Source organism: Mesoplodon densirostris, chromosome 15, assembly GCF_025265405.1.
Source record: "Mesoplodon densirostris isolate mMesDen1 chromosome 15, mMesDen1 primary haplotype, whole genome shotgun sequence".
Classification (NCBI taxonomy): Eukaryota; Metazoa; Chordata; class Mammalia; order Artiodactyla; family Ziphiidae; genus Mesoplodon; species Mesoplodon densirostris.
Genome location: NC_082675.1, coordinates 34,449,687 through 34,469,408, shown reverse-complemented (window position 1 = coordinate 34,469,408; position 19,722 = coordinate 34,449,687).

The following is a 19,722-nucleotide window of genomic DNA, read 5'->3' as shown; positions in this document are numbered from 1 at the left end:
TTTCTGTTATCCCAGACCTCAAATGTATCTATAAAATCATGTTCTAGGGCACAAGAAAATCATTCCAAGGCATTTCACAAAACAGTCTCACACTATTCTGGGATGTCTGCCCTCAGTTATTTCAGTCCCTGATTAAAATGTAAATGGTATATAATAGCAAAATGATGCTCAAAGAAAGGAGACTTTCCTTTAAGCAGTAGGTAAAGGAAGGCAATTTAAATGACAATCCTTTTAACTTTTCCTCACCTCTGCCTGTGCAACTTTGCTCTTGTCCATCTAAATTCTAGCAGAGTGGAGCTAATGTAAAAGGAACTCTGAAATAAAGGCAAATGTGAATGACTGAGACAGATGAAGGATGTCTTTAAGAGTTATCTGGACTAAAAATAACATCAGTAATTCTTACAGATTTCCTAGGAAGCCATGAAAAACTACTCTTAGTACAGTGTATTCACAAAAAGAATAGGAGGTTTGCTTCTGAAAAGATAGTCCTCAAGTACTGGGAATTAGGAAAATGTTTGAAATAAAATGCAACAAAGATCAGGGTTGGCTCCAGGAGAATGTTTTGATGCTAAATCCATAAAATCATTGCTAGACCTGTATATTCAGTTGTGGGAAACAAAGGCGAATTCTATCCAGAAAATAATGCTTCTTTAAATATTAATTTTAGAATTATGTTCTTTAGAAGTGAATCTTAAATAAATACGTCAAACAACTATATATCATACAGAGTTAAAGTAGTGTTTCTCAACGAGGGGTAGTTTTGCTTCCCCAGGGGATATTATGACATTCATTCATTAAATGAATGTTTATTCACTGCCTACTGTGTGTCAGCCCTGGGATGTTGCTGAGCACACAGGGATGGCTCATCCCATTGTAATGGAACTTAATATCCAGATGGGAAGACAGACATTCTTCGAAGTAATTACAATGCAAGTCATTACTGTAAATGAGGGGCCATAAATTAGGGGACCATAACATAGTCTGTAAGTCAGGAAGCCCCTCCAAGGAGGTGACTTAAACGGTGGGTAGCATTATCCAGGTAAAGTATCAGAGGAGGGAGAACAGGTCAAAGAAGTGGTTTAAGCAAAGTATCATTAGTACCTTTTGTCTCTCAAATAGTTTAAGATTCAGGAAAAAATAAGCATATATAATGAGAAGAAGAAATTTTCCTTATACCTCCTGATTCCCTTAGTACTATTCTTCCAGATCCCTGTACTTATTCCTGTTGGATTTCTGCTTCCAGAAACCATGGCTATAGCATTTGTCAAAAGCTTTAGGATGCCCATTGAATTATTCTTTCTCTAGATTCCCTTCCTTTGCTAGGGAATCTAGAGATGACTGTATAAATGAAAGGACTTATTTGTTCATCTGTATAAGAATAGTTGACAATGATGCTGGGCTAGATCATGCAATGTGCTGCTGTGAGCGCTGATGTTCAGCCTTTGCTTTAATGGTTGGATGAAGTAGAATTCGAGAGTAGCTGATGTGTTGTGTCAGCACAGTATGGGGAAGAGCATGAACTGTCATGGCGATGGCATTTTATTAGATGGTAAAGATGAGAAAATTTGCTAATTCTCAATAACTATGGCCAGAAAAAAAAATTTTGATGAGATATTCAACAATTAAAATATTTCATAATCTGTTTCAGTATTTTAGCCTAACAGACTTTGGTTGGTTCTGTTCTTTGGTATAAAACGGGGATGATTTGACTAATTCAATTGGCATCTTATTCTTACCCAATATTATTAGCGCTGGGTACCTTCTGCCTAGAATGTTTCCTCAGTGATAACTTTCACTCAACCTCCTTGAAAATGTTTTTAGTGTTTTGAATAAGTGATAGCTCTAGAGGACTTTTGCTAGGCACATATGTACACACACACACACACACACACACACACACAAACACACACACACAAATAAAACTGCAAGTAGGAAAAAATCTTCTATTCACCCAGGTGACCATCACTCAGATGGAACTGACACATTCAGAGCCTGAATATTCAAGTGGAAATATGGTACCTGCTCTAAGATGTGCCGGCTCCCAATGAGGACTATCTGAATCTTGTCAAACTCAGGAATCATTTTCACTCACAAGGCAGCAAAATAGAGAAGGATATTTTATACCCATATTTTGTGGAAAATTTTAAAGATGATGGATATTACTTAGTCCTCTAAGTGGTGAATCAATGTGAAAGGAGAATGAAGCACCTCATAACCTTTGTGCCAAAGGTGGGTTTAAGGAATCCACATATTATTTGAAACATTTCTAAATATATGTTGTTCTTTTAGGCCAGGATTAATGAACTCATTTACTCTGCTTCAGTTAATAATACCCAAAGATTAGATGAAGAACAACTATTTTCATACTAATACATAATACAAACTCTTTAGGAAAATAAAGGTTTGACTATGGTATCTGTGGGTAGCGTCCTTAGATGCACAAAAGTGTTTAATTTTGATAAAGTCTAATTTATTTATTTTTTCTTTTGTTGCCTGTGCTTTTGGTGTCATATCCAAGAAATCATTGCATATCCAATATCATGAAGCTTTTGCCCTATGTTTTCCTCTAATTTCCAATTATTTTTTAATTGGCTTGTTTTTAAAGATTTTTTCTTTTACCTATTGATCCAAAGAATTAAAAATCCTCAGTACAGTTTTTAATCCATACTCTAACACTTACTTTCTCAGTGATGCCAAGAAAGATATTCAGTCAGCTCAACAGTAATTTCAAAAACAACAAACGTGTTTACTTGGGGGAGAGTTATATATAAGGTGGCCAAAAGATCCAGAAGAAAACAATTTGATACACTGGATTATATAGCTCATGATATTTCTCATAGTTATGGGTAAATCTCTTTGCAAATAGATGTTGTTCATGTGTCACAAATGGAACACAGTATACGAAATGTATCAAGTCACTGTGGATTGAGGAGTTGTGAGAAATGAGTCCCATCTGTTAAAGCAGAATATCTGGGAAGTCACTTATCACATTCATTCTGTATTCAGTTGATGTGGACATAATGAAACTAAATTATAGAGATGATATTATACAAACACTTAAGTGCTAATGCATCAGACTACTTAATAAGCTGCTAAATGAGAGACGGCTGCATTTTGGATTCAAGAGCAAAGAGAATATTTTAAAGGCCAGTAAAGTTTTTGGTTCTTTATTTTATAGCTTTATTCCAAAAATGTAAAGCAACTCACATTCTGGTTTTGAAGGTCCTAGTTTCATACATAGAGGCAATGATGGAAAAAGGATAAAGGATTTAGGGACTTGATGTCACTGCTTGCTGGCTTTAATGAATATATTCTGCCTTTATTAAAACCATATTGGTGCTAGGGTGCCAAGACAATTCAATTGAATTGAAATTTAGTTCTTTTCAACAAATAGTGCCAGAACAGCTGGATATCCCCATGTGAAAGAATGATGTTAAACCTATATGTAACACTATAAACAAAACTGACTCAAAATGAATCAACTTAGAAGACAATCTTACTCTTAGAAGTAAACCTTCGTGATCTTCAATTAGGCAAAGGCTTCTAAGAAATAATACCAAAACCACAGTGATAAAAACAAACAAACAGGGTTTCCCTGGTGGCGCAGTGGTTGAGAATCTGCCTGCTAATGCAGGGGACATGGGTTCGAGCCCTGGTCTGGGAAGATCCCACATGCCACAGAGCAACTAGGCCCGTGAGCCACAACTACTGAGCCTGTGCATCTGGAGCCTGTGCTCTGCAACAAGAGAGGCCGCGATAGTGAGAGGCCCACGCACCGCGATGAAGAGTGGCCCCTGCTTGCCACAACTAGAGAAAGCCCTCACACAGAAATGAAGACGGAACACAGCCAAAAATAAATAAATAAATAAACAAATAAAAAGCCAAGCATTTGAAGCCCTTAAAACAAACAAACAAACAAACAAACAGGTACCTTGGGCTTAATCAAAATTAAAAACTTCTGTGCTTCAAAAGACACCATCAAGAAAGTGAAAATACAAAACACAAAATGAGGGAAAATATTTGCTAATCATATATCTGAGAAGTGACTCGTGTTCAGAACATGTAAAGAACTCTTACACAATAGAAAGGCAAATAACCCAATTTAAAAATGGTGAAGTATCTGAACAGACATTGCTCCAAAAAATTTGCAAATTTCCAATAAGCACATGAAAAGATATTCGACATAAGTAGCCATCAGGGAAATACAAATAAAAACCACACTGGGGCCTCCCTGGTGGCGCAGTGGTTGAGAGTCCGCCTGCCGATGCAGGGGATACGGGTTCGTGCCCCGGTCTGGGAGGATCCCATATGCCGCGGAGCGGCTGGGCCCGTGAGCCATGGCCGCTGGGCCTGCGCATCCGGAGCCTGCGCATCCGGAGCCTGTGCTCCGCAACGGGGGAGGCCACAACAGTGAGAGGCCCGCATACCACAAACAAACAAACAAACAAACAAACAACAACAACAACAAAAAACACTGAAATACCAATTCACACCCACTACAGTGACTAGAATCAAAATGTCAGATACAATCAAGTGTTAGCAAGGATGTGGAGAAGGTAGAACTCTCATACATGGCTGGTGAAAATGTAACATGGTGCAGTTGTCAAGGAAGAGTTTAGTGGTTCCTCCAATGAGTTAAACATAGAGTTACCTACCATATGACAAATTAATTCTGCTTTTAGACATGTACCCAAGAGAAATGAATACATATGTGCACACAAAAGTGTGCACATGAATGTTCATAGCAGCATTATTCATAGCAGCTGAAAAAATGGAAACAATGTGGTACACCCATACAATGGAATATTATTCGGTCAACAGTGGGAATGAATTACTGATACATGCTAGAATATGGTTGAACCTTGAAAACATTATGCTAATTGAAAAAAGCCAGTCACAAAAGGCCACATATTGTATGATTACATTTATAGTTGATGCTCAGAACTGCTAAATTTATATATAGAGAGGGTATATTACTGATTGTCTAGGGCTAGGGCGAGGGGAGAGTGGAGGTTATGGAGAGTGACTGTTGCTTTTTTTAAGGTGATGAAAATATTCTAAAATTCCATTGGGTTCATGGATGCACAACTGTAAATATATTTTAAAAATGAACTGTAAATGGGTGAATTGTACAGTATATGAATTAAGTTGCAATAAAATAATTAAAATTACATTGATGCTAGAAATTTTATTTGGGAATCCTTCTGAAATTGGGGGTGGAGAGGAGGAAATTAGGCTCTAAAGTTTGCAACTGAAGGAAAATTCATCTCATTTGAATGGTTTCTATTACTTCACTGAGTTTGACAATTCATTAATGCATTTCTTCTCTTCAAGGCTTACACTCATTCATTTATGCCTGGTTACTGCTATATCCTAGGCACTGGAGATAGAGATGTGAAAAAGAGAATGCTTGCTCTCAAGCTCAACTAATGGTGGGTGGAGGAGATTACATGCAATAAGTATGAAAGAAATAGGGAATCAATGCAGCGGGAGCACACAGAGTGGAGGACCTGTCTTCGTGTGTGTGTGCTTAGGAGTTGGATGTAAAGATGAAGGAGATCAAGAAGAACTTCCTTGAAGGGTGAATGGAGTTTATGAAGTGATCTAGAGAGGACGTACACACCAGAGTGTAGATGATGCAGAAGAAGGAAGAGATAACGATGATATTTCTTCCTTTAATTATTATGGACTTCATGGACTGTTGATCTCAGATTGACCGTTAGGAAAGAAAACAGTATAGTTAACTACGAAGAGTGATTTTTCTAACCATGATCACAAAAGACTACTTTTGGCCAGAAAATTGGTGGTTTCTACCTTCTGCTTTACCTATACTGACAAGGTTTGTCCTCCACTGAAATATCACAGTATGCAGTTGTTTTCCAGATCCATAAGTTTTACAGAGAGTACCTTTAAGGCAGAAAAGAAATCTGAATTAGAATTTCTTCCCTATTACTTACTAGCTATACTTTGTGACCCTTGGTTTCCTGTAAATTGCATGAAAATGACAAGAGTTAATTGATGTGGTTCTGTAAAGATAAGAGGAGATACAGCATGCAAAGTACTTTGCACACAGTAGAACTTCAATACATGGTAGCTAGTATTGTTCTATATTTTATAATTCTTATACAGAAAATATAATTATGTATTACATATAATTATAAAAATATAAATATATTTTTATTATATATTATATAAATACATATTTATGTATATATATATTTCCACAGGATATTGTGATCTTACAGCCTTTTCACCTTAATGAGTAGGACCTAGATCATTCAATGAATCCTTTGTTTGCTGACAAATGTAATCAGGGCATAGAGATACAAAATTTGTCCTCTGTTACAATAAAAATGCCAGAGCCCAGATGCACAGGGACAAAAGCTAAGGAAATGAAAGCCAAATGGGCAAAGGAATCAGGCCATGTATGAATAAGAGAAGACAAAGCAAAAGCTGATTGTAAAACAGGCAGACAATCAAGTAAATGTGGAGAGCAGGCTGGACTCACAGGTCAAGTTCAGCAGCAGGTAGAGTCCTTAGGCAGCAGTTAGGAGCCAGGAAATTAGCAGGGACTGAAACACAGTAGCTGGTATTTGCTTCCTAAGCTAGAGCAAGCACATCTCTTTTGGGTCTGAGTTCCATTGAAAAAAGTGGAATATTCTCATGGCGTTTCCATACTGCTTAGCAGACTGACTGATTTACACAGCTAGAAGGATTCCATTGTTCAAATGAGATTGAACATATCTGTATATCTACACATTCATATGCACATACATGCATATACATGTAACATTTTTGCCATGTACATTGTAAATATCTTCCAGAGCTAAATAGCCTAAGTGCCATTTCTTTTCATATATGGCTGCTTTTACTGAGACCACTCCTACATGTTCCTCTCTGTAGCGGCAGTGGATGGAAAGTTGCCAGATTCTTTCATAGTTCTTAAATGTTGGATTTTGATGGTTTCTGAAATATCTACGCTGAAAAGTGGAGAATAGAAAAGCGTCAGTTCCTACAGTTGACTTTCATCATGCTTCCAATGGCTTTTCAAAAAGCTGCTCTGCGGAGGCAGGCAAAATGCTTGAAAAAAATCTAGATATGCAGAGAGAAGTTACCATTATTACAACTAGTACAAGTTCCTGCTTGTCCGAAGAATGGTCTTCACTCACAGACCCTCCTTTGCCCAGGAGCTTTCTTTTCAAAATAAATGGAATGGTCATTCCATGTCCCTCTAATGAAAAAAGGTTATTATGTCCTCAGAGTATGATTTTTCCAGACCTATTTTTAAATTTGCTTCTGAAAAGAAAATTGACTAATCACTTAGATAATTATTATTGTCATTAATAAGCATTTGGCATGCCATTTAAAAAAAGAGCAGCCTGCAGGTCCTCTGGGTAAAGAGCCCATTGAACTTAATGCCAGGGATTGTAACTTATTTACTGTTGCTGCCCAGTGAATTTAGAGTAATAATTATAACACGGGTTATGAGACATCAGGGAGAAATATTATGTTAAAAGTAATAAAGAGGTTTGGGGTGCACTCATTTGAAATCCACTTTTCTGCACAGAGTAATCTTTTACTGTGATTCTAACTTTTGGGGAACATGTTTAGTAACAGTTATTTTTGGAAAAAAAAGTATTTTACATCAGTCTGTTTATGATCATATGCAATGCAGTTTCACATGTATCTCTGACACCACATTAATGAACTGTTTTAATCTCATTGGCAAAACAAGTCAGAGCCAGGGCAATTTTTAAAAATGGAACTAAAGCTTTTGTTTTCCAAGTGAGACTTGCTATGTAAACTTCTAGCATTACTGGGACTCACCTTGCTGTTCTTTAGGTGTAGTGTAATTTTAATTATCATTTTTCAAAACATGTAACTGGATTATATTTCAACAAATATTATTTGAGTGCTTGCCAGATACTGATACTCTGGAGGTACAGAAGAAACATCCATCTTCAAGAAGTATACGTTCTTCATGGAGAGACATTGTAGATTTCAAACTTTATTACCAATGGCCATCACTAAAAATAATTCTCCACTATTTGATAATAAAAAAAATATCTTCAGGAAAAAAATGAGAGGACAAAGCTTACTTGTCCTTAAACTATGTGGTTTCAGGTACAATGTAGCCAAATCTAACTCCTCTTCCTGTCAGCTGATATTTCTTGTTACTTTTAACCCACTCCTGACATAAAAGTCCATAGGTCACAGCTATCCATTTTCTTTAGAGCCTAGAATCTCCTTCCAAGGGCAAAGCTACTATAGTACCTATTTTTCAGCTTATATGTGTGATGAATTTGCCAAGTACTTTAACACTTTATCTAACTGACCAAGAACCCCTTTGTGAGGTATGATTCTCCAACTTAATAGACGAGGTCACTGAGTCTTAGAGCTGCAAAGTGACTTGCCCAAAAGCTCAGTGCCAGTTGGTAATGTACACAAGATCACAGGGCACAGCTATGTCTGACTCTGCCTCTGACCAACCCCATGGTGTGGTCTTAACTACCTCATTTTCCTTCTTTAAAACTCTGCATATAATATAATCTGATAAAATTCAAAATAATCAAGTGTCTCATGTATGCTCTTTGTCATTTGCATTTTTGGCAGTTTGGATGGAAAGAAATCTCTTTTCACTAAAGCGAATGGGATTGACCTTATAGAGAAGGTTCCATAAAACTAGGAGGGTTTGAGATGGAAAGAGAAAGGAGTTAAACAATTTTCTACTAATTTTTATGCCAAAGTTCTTCTGTTGATCAACATTAATTATCAAGTTTGAATTCTTTTTTTTTTTTTTTTTTTTTTTGCGATACGCGGGCCTCTCACTGTTGTGGCCTCTCCCATTGCGGAGCACAGGCTCTGGATGCGCAGGCTCAGCGGCCATGGCTCACGGGCCCAGCCGCTCCGTGGCATGTGGGATCTTCCCGGACCAGGGCATGAACCCATGTCCCCTGCATCAGCACGTGGACTCTCAACCACTGCGCCACCAGGGAAGCCCTCAAGTTTGAATTCTTAAATGAAAGTCTGCACAAAAATTCCTCTACAGTGAAAAAATTATGCAGGCAACTGTAGAGAGAAGACAATTTTTTTTTCTCTTCAAATAAAAACAGCTAAAATAATGTTTATAATTTTCTCACCAAAATATACTGATTTTTTCCCCACAAAAAATTTGTGTACTTCAATTTTATGTGTGTGTATATACATGTATATATACATATCTGTTAGTTCACAAGTAGTTAAATATTACATAGAGTTTGTTGTCATGAATACTTTATGCCTATATTTGCCATGACATTCTCTTGAGAAAAGTACTAACGTAAGATACTTCCTCTACATAATTTGAGCTAACATTCTGAAGGTTAAGCCACTTAAATTTTTAAAGTATAATCCCAAGTGCTTTGGTAAAATTTTTAAAAATATCATATTCCTATTATCAGTGTAACTCTTCCCAGTATTTTCACAAATTATGACAGATTTAATAACAGATATTACATTTAAGATACTGAAAAGTACCACTAGATTATATAAAATGTATAATTTTATTCAGAAAGATGTTTTAAACAGCATTTGTTGATTTTTTTCTCCCCGTGTGCCAGGAAATGGGTCTTTTATTTAACTCCCTCCTCTAAGAAGGAACCACAAAGTTCTTTAATCCTTAATGTTAAAAAGAACCCAGCAGGTGAGACTTCTATAGAAGGATGCAGTGAGAATCTCAGTGAATCTACTCTCCTGACAACAGCAACAAAAATAATGGTGAAATTATCAATACCAATAATCTCAGAATGCTAAGAATAGTCAAGGCACAGAACAAACAGAAAAAAACCACCAAACCTGATAAGAACAGTTGGGTCTGTGGCTAAATTACAGCTGTGGCTGCTTCCATGTGTCCTCCCTAGACCCACGGAGCAATAGCCATGGAAAGCTGGCAGCCTCGCATCCAGCAAAGGAGACTGGTCTATTTAGAATGTTGTCAAAAGTTCTGTCTCCAGAGCACAGTCAGTATTTTGGCCAGGCTTGTAGCACCCTAGAAAATCCCTGATCCCAGAGCATTGGCCACTATTTAATCTGACTCAGAGCTCAGCTCTGCAGAAAAAAAAACCCTAACCCCAAGTCATTATCAAAAACAATAGCAATACACTGGAATGTTACTATCACAGCTGCTTAAGTCTGATTCCTGTTGGGGCAAACAGGAGACTGGCCAAAAATTTAAAAGGAAAATTTAGGAACTAGCTGAACATACTGTACTTTAAAAATCTCTGACATGTTCATGTATATCTAGAATGTTATACATATGCACAGGGTTCTTGGTAGCCCCAGAAAGAACTGGGAAAGAGTGGACCCCGGTTACTCACTTCTAGCTGATCCTGGCTTGCCCTATACAATCAGGAAGTGAAAGCTAAGGCTGACTTGTAAAATGCCCGAAATGTGAGGTATCCTTTCACACACAAATATCCTTGGCAAAACACTGCAGACTCACTGAGTCAATATATTTAAGAAAATGTTCTAACTGACAATTGGTGGACCATTAAACAATGATGATCTAGGGAGGAACCCTGGGAATCCAGGCCTAAAAGTGAAAAGAAGAATAAAAATAAAAAGAAGCAAACAGACAACTCAATAACCACACATTGAAGGGAATACATAATCTAAGAGCAATTAACACAAACACTGAGGGAGGGGACTCTGATTCCAAAGTTGTTTCAATATATTTTTTAGTATTTTATTTCCAGCAAGAATTTATGAGACATACAAAGATATAGGAAAGTATGGTCCATACACGGGGTGGGGGAAACAGTCAATTTAAAAATGACCCTGAGGCGGGTCCAGATATTGGACTCAGTAGACTTTAAGTAGGTATTATAAATATGTTCAAAGAACTAAAGGAAATTATTCAGAAAGAATTAAAGTAAACCATGACCATTATGTCTTACTAAATAAATAACTTCAATAAAGACATAGAAATAACTTTTGTAAAGAACCAAATAGAAATTCTAGAGTTGCAAAGTAAAATAACAGAAAAGTTCATTAGATGGACTCAACAATAGATTTGAGATGGCAGAAGAAAGAATCAGCAAACTTAAGATAGGTCCATAGTGATTATCCAGTCTGAGAAATAAGGAAAAAAAAAAGAAGAAGAAAACAGAACAGAGCATCAGAGAGCTGCAGGATACAATTAGGCATACAAAAATATGCAAAATGGGAGTCCCAAAGGGAAAAGAGAGAGAGAAAAGGGCAGAAAAAGGATCTGAATAATTGTGAAATTTTTCTAAATTTTATGAAAATCATAATCTACACATCCAAGTGACTGAACAAATTCCAAATAGAATAAACTCAAAAAGATCCACCTAGATACATCATAATCATACTGTTGAAAGTCGAAGACAAAAAGAAAATTGTGAAAGCAACGAGAGAAAAATGACCCATGACGTACCAAATATAAAATATTTCAGACTGAAAAGAAAGGACCTATAATGGTAACTCAGTTCCACACAAAGAAAGAAAAAATACTAGTAAAAGTGATTACCAAGGTAAATATAAAAGACAGTGGAACATTTTAAAATTCTTTTCCTCTTCTGATTTAAAGACACCTGCATAAAACAATAATTACAAAAATGAGTAGATAGGCTTATAATGTAAAAGACACCATTTGTATGAAATAATACCACAAAAGGAGGGGAGAACTATGTTAGAGCAAGGCTTCTAGTTATTACTGGAATTAAGTTAATAGTAATTGAAAGTAGACTTCCTTAAATTAAGATATATATTTTAATCTCAAGAGCAGCCACTAAGAAAATAACGCAAAAGCATAGTAAAAAAAAATTTTTTTTAATTTAAATGATACACTAGAAAGCATATATATATATATATATATACACATATATATATATACACACACATATATATATATATATACACACATATATATATATATATACACACATATATATATATATATATATATATATATATATATATATATATTTTAGCGGTACGTGGGCCTCTCACTGTTGTGGCCTCTCCCATTGCGGAGCACAGGCTCCAGACGTGCAGGCTCAGCGGCCATGGTTCACGGGCCTAGCTGCTCTGCGGCATGTGGGATCTTCCTGGACCGGGGCACGAACACGTGTCCCCTGCATCGGCAGGCGGACTCTCAACCACTGCACCACCAGGGAAGCCCATAGAAAGCATATATTTGACACAAAAAAAATTAGTAATGGAGGAACAACCAAAAAAACAGAACACAAATAAAACAGCAGATAATGTAAATCCTACCATACCAAAAATTACATTAAATGTCAAAGGCAGAGGCTAGCACACTAAATAAAAAGATGACATCTAATTATATGCTGTCTATAAGAGACTTTAGATTCTAAGACACAAAATGTTTTAAGTAAAAAGATGAAAAAGATATACCATGCAAACACTAACATAAAGAGAGCTGGGATAGCTATATTAATGTCAAACAAAATAGACTTTAAAATTTTTTAAAAAGTTACCAAAGACAAAGAGGGACATTTCATTAGAAGAGTGAATTCAGCTTTTCCCCCTGAGCATGAGAACAAAGCAAGTATGCCTACTCTTGCCACTTCTCTTTAATGTTCTATAGGAGAATTTAGCTAGTGTAATCAGGCAAGAAAGAGACCTAGATTGGAAAGGAAAAAGAAAAATTGTTATTCTCAGACAATATAGTCCTGTATATAGAAAATCATATAAAGAATCTATTAAAAACTACTGGAACTAAAACACAAGTTCAGCATGAATGCAGGGTACAAGACCAGCATACAGAAATCAAACTTAACTTTTATATACTAGCAATGCAAAATCTGAATATGAAATAAAGAAAAAGATTTCATTCACAACAGCATCAAAAAGAATAAAATATTGATAGTTATCAATTTAACAAAAGAAGTATAATATTTGGACAAGGAAAAGTGTCAAACATTGATGAGAGAAATTTTTAAAAATCCAACTAAATAGACATTCCCATGTTCTTCGATGTTCACACTGTGAAGATGAAAATTCCTCCAAATTTGTCTATAGATTCAATTCAATCCCTATCTAAATTTCAGCAGACTTTTTGCAGAAATTTACGAAATGATCCACAAACTTATATGAAATTGCAAAAGACCAAGAATAGCCAAAACTATTTTGAAAAAGAGCAAAGTTGGAGAACTTTCACCTCCCAAATCAAAATGTACTCTAAACTATTATATAATCACTAAGATAATGTGTTCTACTGACATAAATACAGATATATGTGCCAATGGAACAAACGGAGAGTCCATAAATAAATCCTTATATTTATGGTCATTTGATTTTTGACAAAGGTGCTAATTCATTCAATTCATGGGGAATAGATAGCCTTTTTTTTTTAACAAATTGTAGTTGGACAACTGAATAACCACATGCAAGGTAATGAATTTAGGCCATTATCTCACCCAAAACACAAAAATTAACTCAAAAGGGATTATAGATCTAAATGTAAGAACTAAAAATTTAGAGTTTTAGGAGATAACATAGGAGAAAAATCTGAGACCTTGGGTTAGGCAAACTTTTTTATATGACACAAAAAGCATGGTCTATAAGACATGAAATTGATGATACAGACCTCATATAAATAGAAACTTCTGCCATTTGAAAGGTACCATTAAGAAAATAAAAAGACAAATAGGAGACTAGGAAGAAATATTTGTAAAACATATTTATACAGGACTGTGTCCAAAATATACAAAGTCTTATACCTTAATAAGATAACAAACAACTCAATTAAAAAATGGGCAAAATATTTGAATAGGCATTTTACCAAAGAATATATATGAATGGTTAATAAACATACGAAAAGATGCTCAACATCATTAGTCATTAGGGAAAAGCAAATTAAAACCACTAGAAAGGCTGTAAAAAAAATACAGGCAATGACACTGGTTGGTGAGGGTGTGGAAAAAAAGGAACCTTGATACAATAGTGGTAGAAATGTAAAATGATTCGGCCACTTTGGAAATAGTTTAGAAGTTTCTTTAAAAGTTAAATGTAGGGGCTTTCCTGGTGGCGCAGTGGTTGAGAGTCCGCCTGCCGATGCAGGGGACACGGGTTCGTGCCCCAGTGTGGGAAGATCCCACATGCCACGGAGCCGCTGGGCCCGTGAGCCATGGCCGCTGAGCCTGCACGTCTGGAGCCTGTGCTCTGCAACGGGGGAGGCCACAACAGTGAGAGGCCCGCATACCGCAAAAAAAAAAAAAAAAAAAAGGTGAGCCAAACTAAATACAACTTGCATTTCAATTTTCCACCCAGTACAGTCTGTAACCTTAATTGTCAATTTTACAATTTTGTTTCTAGCTATAAGTTACAGTACTAAAAAAAACCCTAGCCATAACACAGAACACTGAGAATGAAAACTGGCCAAATATGCCAGAATATGCAAAAATTCTCACTAATTATATGGAGATGAATGATGGCTATTTGTTTAATATATGATTATGTATTGTTAAAATTTAAAAAAATAGAATATTTCATCACTGCATATACAAAAGTAAACTCAAAAGGTATCAAAGACCTAAATGTAAGACCTGAAACCATAAAACTCCTAGAGGGAAACATAAGAAGAATGCTCTTAGGTATAAATCATAGCACTGTTTTTTTGGATGTGTCTCCTAAGGCAAAATAAATAAAAGCAAAAATAAACAAATGGGACCTAATGAAACTTAACAAGATTTTGCACAGCAAAGGAAACTACTGACAAGACGAAGAGACAACCTACTGAAAGGGAGAACATATTTGCAAATGATATGACTGATATGGGGTTAATCTCCAAAATATACACACAGTTTATACAACTCTATATCAAAAAAACAAACAACCTGACTTAAAAATGGGTAGAAGACTTGAATAGGCATTTTTTTCAGCAAAAACATATGGTGGCCAACAGGCACATAAAAGACGCTCAGCATTGCTAATCATTAGAGAAAGGCAAATTGAAACCACAATGAGCTATCACCTTACACCTGTCAGAATGGCTATCATTAGAGTCTACAGATAACAAATGTTGATGAGGACCTGGAGAAAAGGGAACCCTTGTACACTGTTGCTGGGAATGTAAACTGTCACAGCCACTGTGGAAAACAGTATAAAGATTTCTCAAAACACTAAAAGTAGAACTACCATATGATCCAGCAAGTCCACTCCTGGGTATATATTCAAAGAAAATGAAAACACTAGTTTGAAACGATACACACCCCCCAATGTTTAATGCAACATTATTCACAATTTAAAAACTTTAAAAACTAACTGGTTTAGCAAGTTGTCAAATATAATGCAGTAATCACTAGGTAAATCCTATGCCAACAACCAAAAATTAAAAGATAAAAGAAACATATTTTTCATTCACAAAAGCAAAAAGACACATGAAATACCTAGAATTAGCAAGTTTGCAATTCCTAAGAAAAAAAGCTATAAAACTTAATTGGAAGATGCAAAGGGAGATCAAATATGTTAAGATACACATTTTTTTAACCCAGAATATTAAATAGTACTGAAAAGTCAATATTTCCCAAATTAATATAACGGTTTAATTCAATCATGATGGTATTTTTGTGGACTTGACAAAAATTAAAGTTTATTTGGAAGAATAGGTATAATAAGAGTTTTTAAAAGTCTCAAACAGAAATGTTATGAGAGTAAGTTACCCACAGAACATAAAACATATAAAACTACCATAAATAAAATAGTGTGGAATGGGGCGAAACATGACATAAGAGTGAGACGGGGTAAATATCCTGAAACATAGCCTGTCTGGGATGTTACAGACAGTAATAGGATGTAAGGTAAAAAAGGACCATCACAAAACAATAATGGGGCTAGATTATTCAAAAAAAGAGCTTGGGGGGAAATCGGTCCTTGGGGAGAACAATCATCAAATCCAAGCCTCCCTTTATACTCTAACATAAAGAGTTAAATATAAAAAAGAAAAAGTGAAAAAAAATTATTTAATTGCTCTTTGGATGGGTGAAGAAACTTCACCTAAACATGTGAGAAATAAAAGAATACACAAAGAATATATGATACATGTGTCCAGGTAAAACTTTTAAAGTTATGTTTGCCAGTTAATGGCTGTCTTCACTCACCTCTCACTGGCTTCAAGGCTGACCCGTGTCTGACATCAGAAAGCCGAGGCCACTCACCTCATTTCCAGCCCTTCACGTTCCTTGGGACGTTTTGAGGTTGTTTTTGGCGGGGCCAAGTCGCTTGCGGGATCTTATTTCCAAGACTAGGGAGCAAACCCGCGCCCCCACGGTGAAAACGCTGAGTCCTAATCACTGGACTGCCACGGAAATCCCGGCTTTGAGTCCTGTTCCCTGAGCCCTAGTTTGTCCCAAGGTTGCACCTCTCTCCTCCACTCCTGTAGCTCCGCTCGCCAAAGCAAGAAGCTAGACGCCCTCCAGCTCGTGATGGAACCCAGGTTGGTTCAATAATGCTTGATTAACAATTACCCGACACTAACTAGATTCAGGTGTTACTGATTTGACAAGCCAATCTGCCCTGCATCTTGTTGCTTGGCGCACTACAACCCACGGCAACCATCAGGGGACTATTTCCCTTTTTTCTCTGGACATTTGGGTTTGAACTAGAATTCTGAAGCCCACAGATTTAAACACTGCTTTCTAGCCCTCCCAGACTTCCAACTATAGCTCCTTCAACTCTCAATCACCAATAGCTCTTCCTCAAAGCTGGCAGCTAATGCAGGAATTCAGTGGCCTCTTCTAAAAACACTTTACATCCTTATCTCTCATCCCTGAGACCATCCAGCCTCCTCCACCTGCAGGTTGAAAGGCTTCTTAATCACCTGACCTACACTGGCCACCAAAGCCCCAGGAAGTTTAGTTTCAGCTGGGGAACTAGGGGGATGCCTTTGAGGTTAAAGCAGGTTTACCGCTTGTTGATCATTTAAGTTGAGGTGCAAGTAAATATTGCCTCAGATGTCTAAACGTACAAATGGCAGTTCTACAAATATAAAGCGGGAAATTAACTCATGATCTTTTACCCATAAGATAAATCTATGACTCCTTTTTAGTGCAAGGGGAGAGGTATCAATTGATTTGTTTCTCTCTCCACTTGAACATCCTGAATCAATACCTTATTGCCTTTGCCATGCACCATGTTGTTATTCTGGTACCTACCTGGGGCCTGGGGGCCTGTACTTTTCTTATGCCAGTTATTATTATTTTTTTTTTTGCAGTACGCAGGCCTCTCACTGTTGTGGCCTCTCCCGTTGCGGAGCACAGGCTCCGGACGCGCAGGCTCAGTGGCCATGGATCACGGGCCCAGCCGCTCTGCGGCATGTGGGATCTTCCCAGACTGGGGCACAAACCCGTGTCCCCTGCATTGGCAGGCAGACTCTCAACCACTGCACCACCAGGGCAGCCCTCTTATGCCAATTTTAATATACACAACCCAGTCCAAAGAAATTGCAAATAGCCCTTAATTCAAAAATTCCCGCCCAATACAGAATCACATGCCATATTCCTAGACCCTCAGAACATCTTCATGTGGACATTTCTAGGTCAGTGGAGTGTGTTGTGTGAGCCCCCTCCCTTCATCCAGACCCTCCTTGCTCTTCTATGTTTCTGTACCTGTTTATACTGCAATTTATACATGAAAGCAGAAACTGTGGTGTTCACCTGAGTACCTGCTGAATAGCCCCTGGTACATAGTAGACATTCAGGAAATCTTAATCAAATGAATGAATGATATAAGACTAGACTCCATTTGCAAACAGTTTGTCTGTTATCAATTGCAAACATCTGGACTGGAGATTCTCTAGTTAGCATGTATATAACAGGAAAAGAGTACTGGTTAGTGAAGGAAATGGCATTAAAAGGACAGAGATGACTACAGATAGAAACTATTTTGAGATACAATTAGAATGTCTCTTAGAGAAGAAAGGTTGAAAGTAGGGAGGGATTGGTTTGATTCAATTAATTCTCAGGATGGCGAGGTCACCTGTTTTTACCTCCACTCTCCTAAGAATGAAAGTTGTTCTACCGCTCAGAAGATATGGGTCTTTTGATCTCCACCAGCCTTTGCCCTGATTGGCTCTGTTAACCTAACTTTATTTGATTCTGTATGAATGGGGATATGGTACAATGCACAGAGCCTTTTAGAAGGGCTTTCTTCCCAAGGTTACCGTAATTTCAAATGTGTTTTTCTTTTGTTTAAAAGCATAATAACATACTGGACTTTGTTTTGTTTGAGTCCATAGGTATTCTATATTTTCATTATATAGTTTCCTATCCTTTGCCTTTTTTTTCCCCCTGTGGGCATGCCTGTAGAATATAGACCAAAGTACTTTAAACACTTTCCCTTTTATTTATTAAGCTAAAATTTTATGAGTTCTTGGGTAATTTATTTTCTTTGAAACAGATTTTTAAAATTTGCATTTTAAAACACCAATCACAATGTAAAATGACCATGGTTCCTTGATAGACAAAGAGACCCTCCAAGAAATACTTTCTTAAAGTAACGAAAACAATATTGACTTAGAATTTACAAAATGACTTTCTTGAAAACTAGTCTTACAATGAATGTAATATTTTGGTTATATCCACTACAGTATAATTTAACTATTTGCTTTTATGAATTGATTTTGCCTAATGTTCACTCAGGTGAGTTATTCATTTTTGACATGTCAGTGCTGAAAAAAATATCAAGGGTGAAGATAACATAGGTCCTGTTCTCAAATGTCTTATCTATTTCTTCTCAAACTCCTAACAACATACTTCTTCAAAATAAAGACAAAATTTTTTGGTGTAACAGAGGTAGATTTTAGTTTTGCTTCAGGTAACATTAAAATATCAGTATAAAACTGTCAGAAACTAATAATGGCTTGGGTGTGGGAAAAGGTAAGATAAAATAGATACATAAATATCCACAAGTCCTTTTCAATAAAGTCTAGTGAGCTTTAATATTTTCCAGTAAGACCGTCTGTGTTATTTTTGAACACCATTCGTTTTTCTCTAGTCATTTTTCTTTCTAGAAGAAGGTGAATATCTGAAAAGAAGCTCTTAAAAATATGCTGGTTGGTTGTATTGTATACTGTGGTTACTTATGGCAGTATCCTGATGAATTTTTCAACTAAGATAATACATATTTTGAAATTTGAAAAAAAAAACCTGCAAAAACAATAGCAGAGGAGGCAAAACAGATGTCTAGGAGAGTCAAATGTTCATTGGATACAGATGGCAGTTTTGAGATTGACTATCTTAACACATAGCTTCAAATAACAACAAAAAATGTCATCTCATTGCTATTGACTATGATCTTTAAAGCTTAACTAAAACTGACCACTTGAAAGTTCCATTCAAGTGTGAGAACAGTTATTGGTCTTGCCACATTTATGGATAGGTTGCATTCAAGGTCTGTAGTCAACTGCAGGGACTATTTGTGTGATGTTTTGGAAAACTCTGAACTGTTTCATGAATTCCTCGTGTAAGTAGCTTGAAAATAGGTTGAAGGGAGGGAAATGACATAATTCAATATTCTTTTCCTGAGCATACTTTGAGAAGCCTCCATGGTGTTTCTTTTGTGAATTCTGTAATTTCTGGAAGCAACATTATAGAATATATTCCTAAGATAGTTATTTACTAAGTGAATGTTAAACTCTCTGCCAGAAGTTAAAAAAGACTACAAGAAGATGTTAGTGTTGGTTTCAAGTGTAGCCAAATG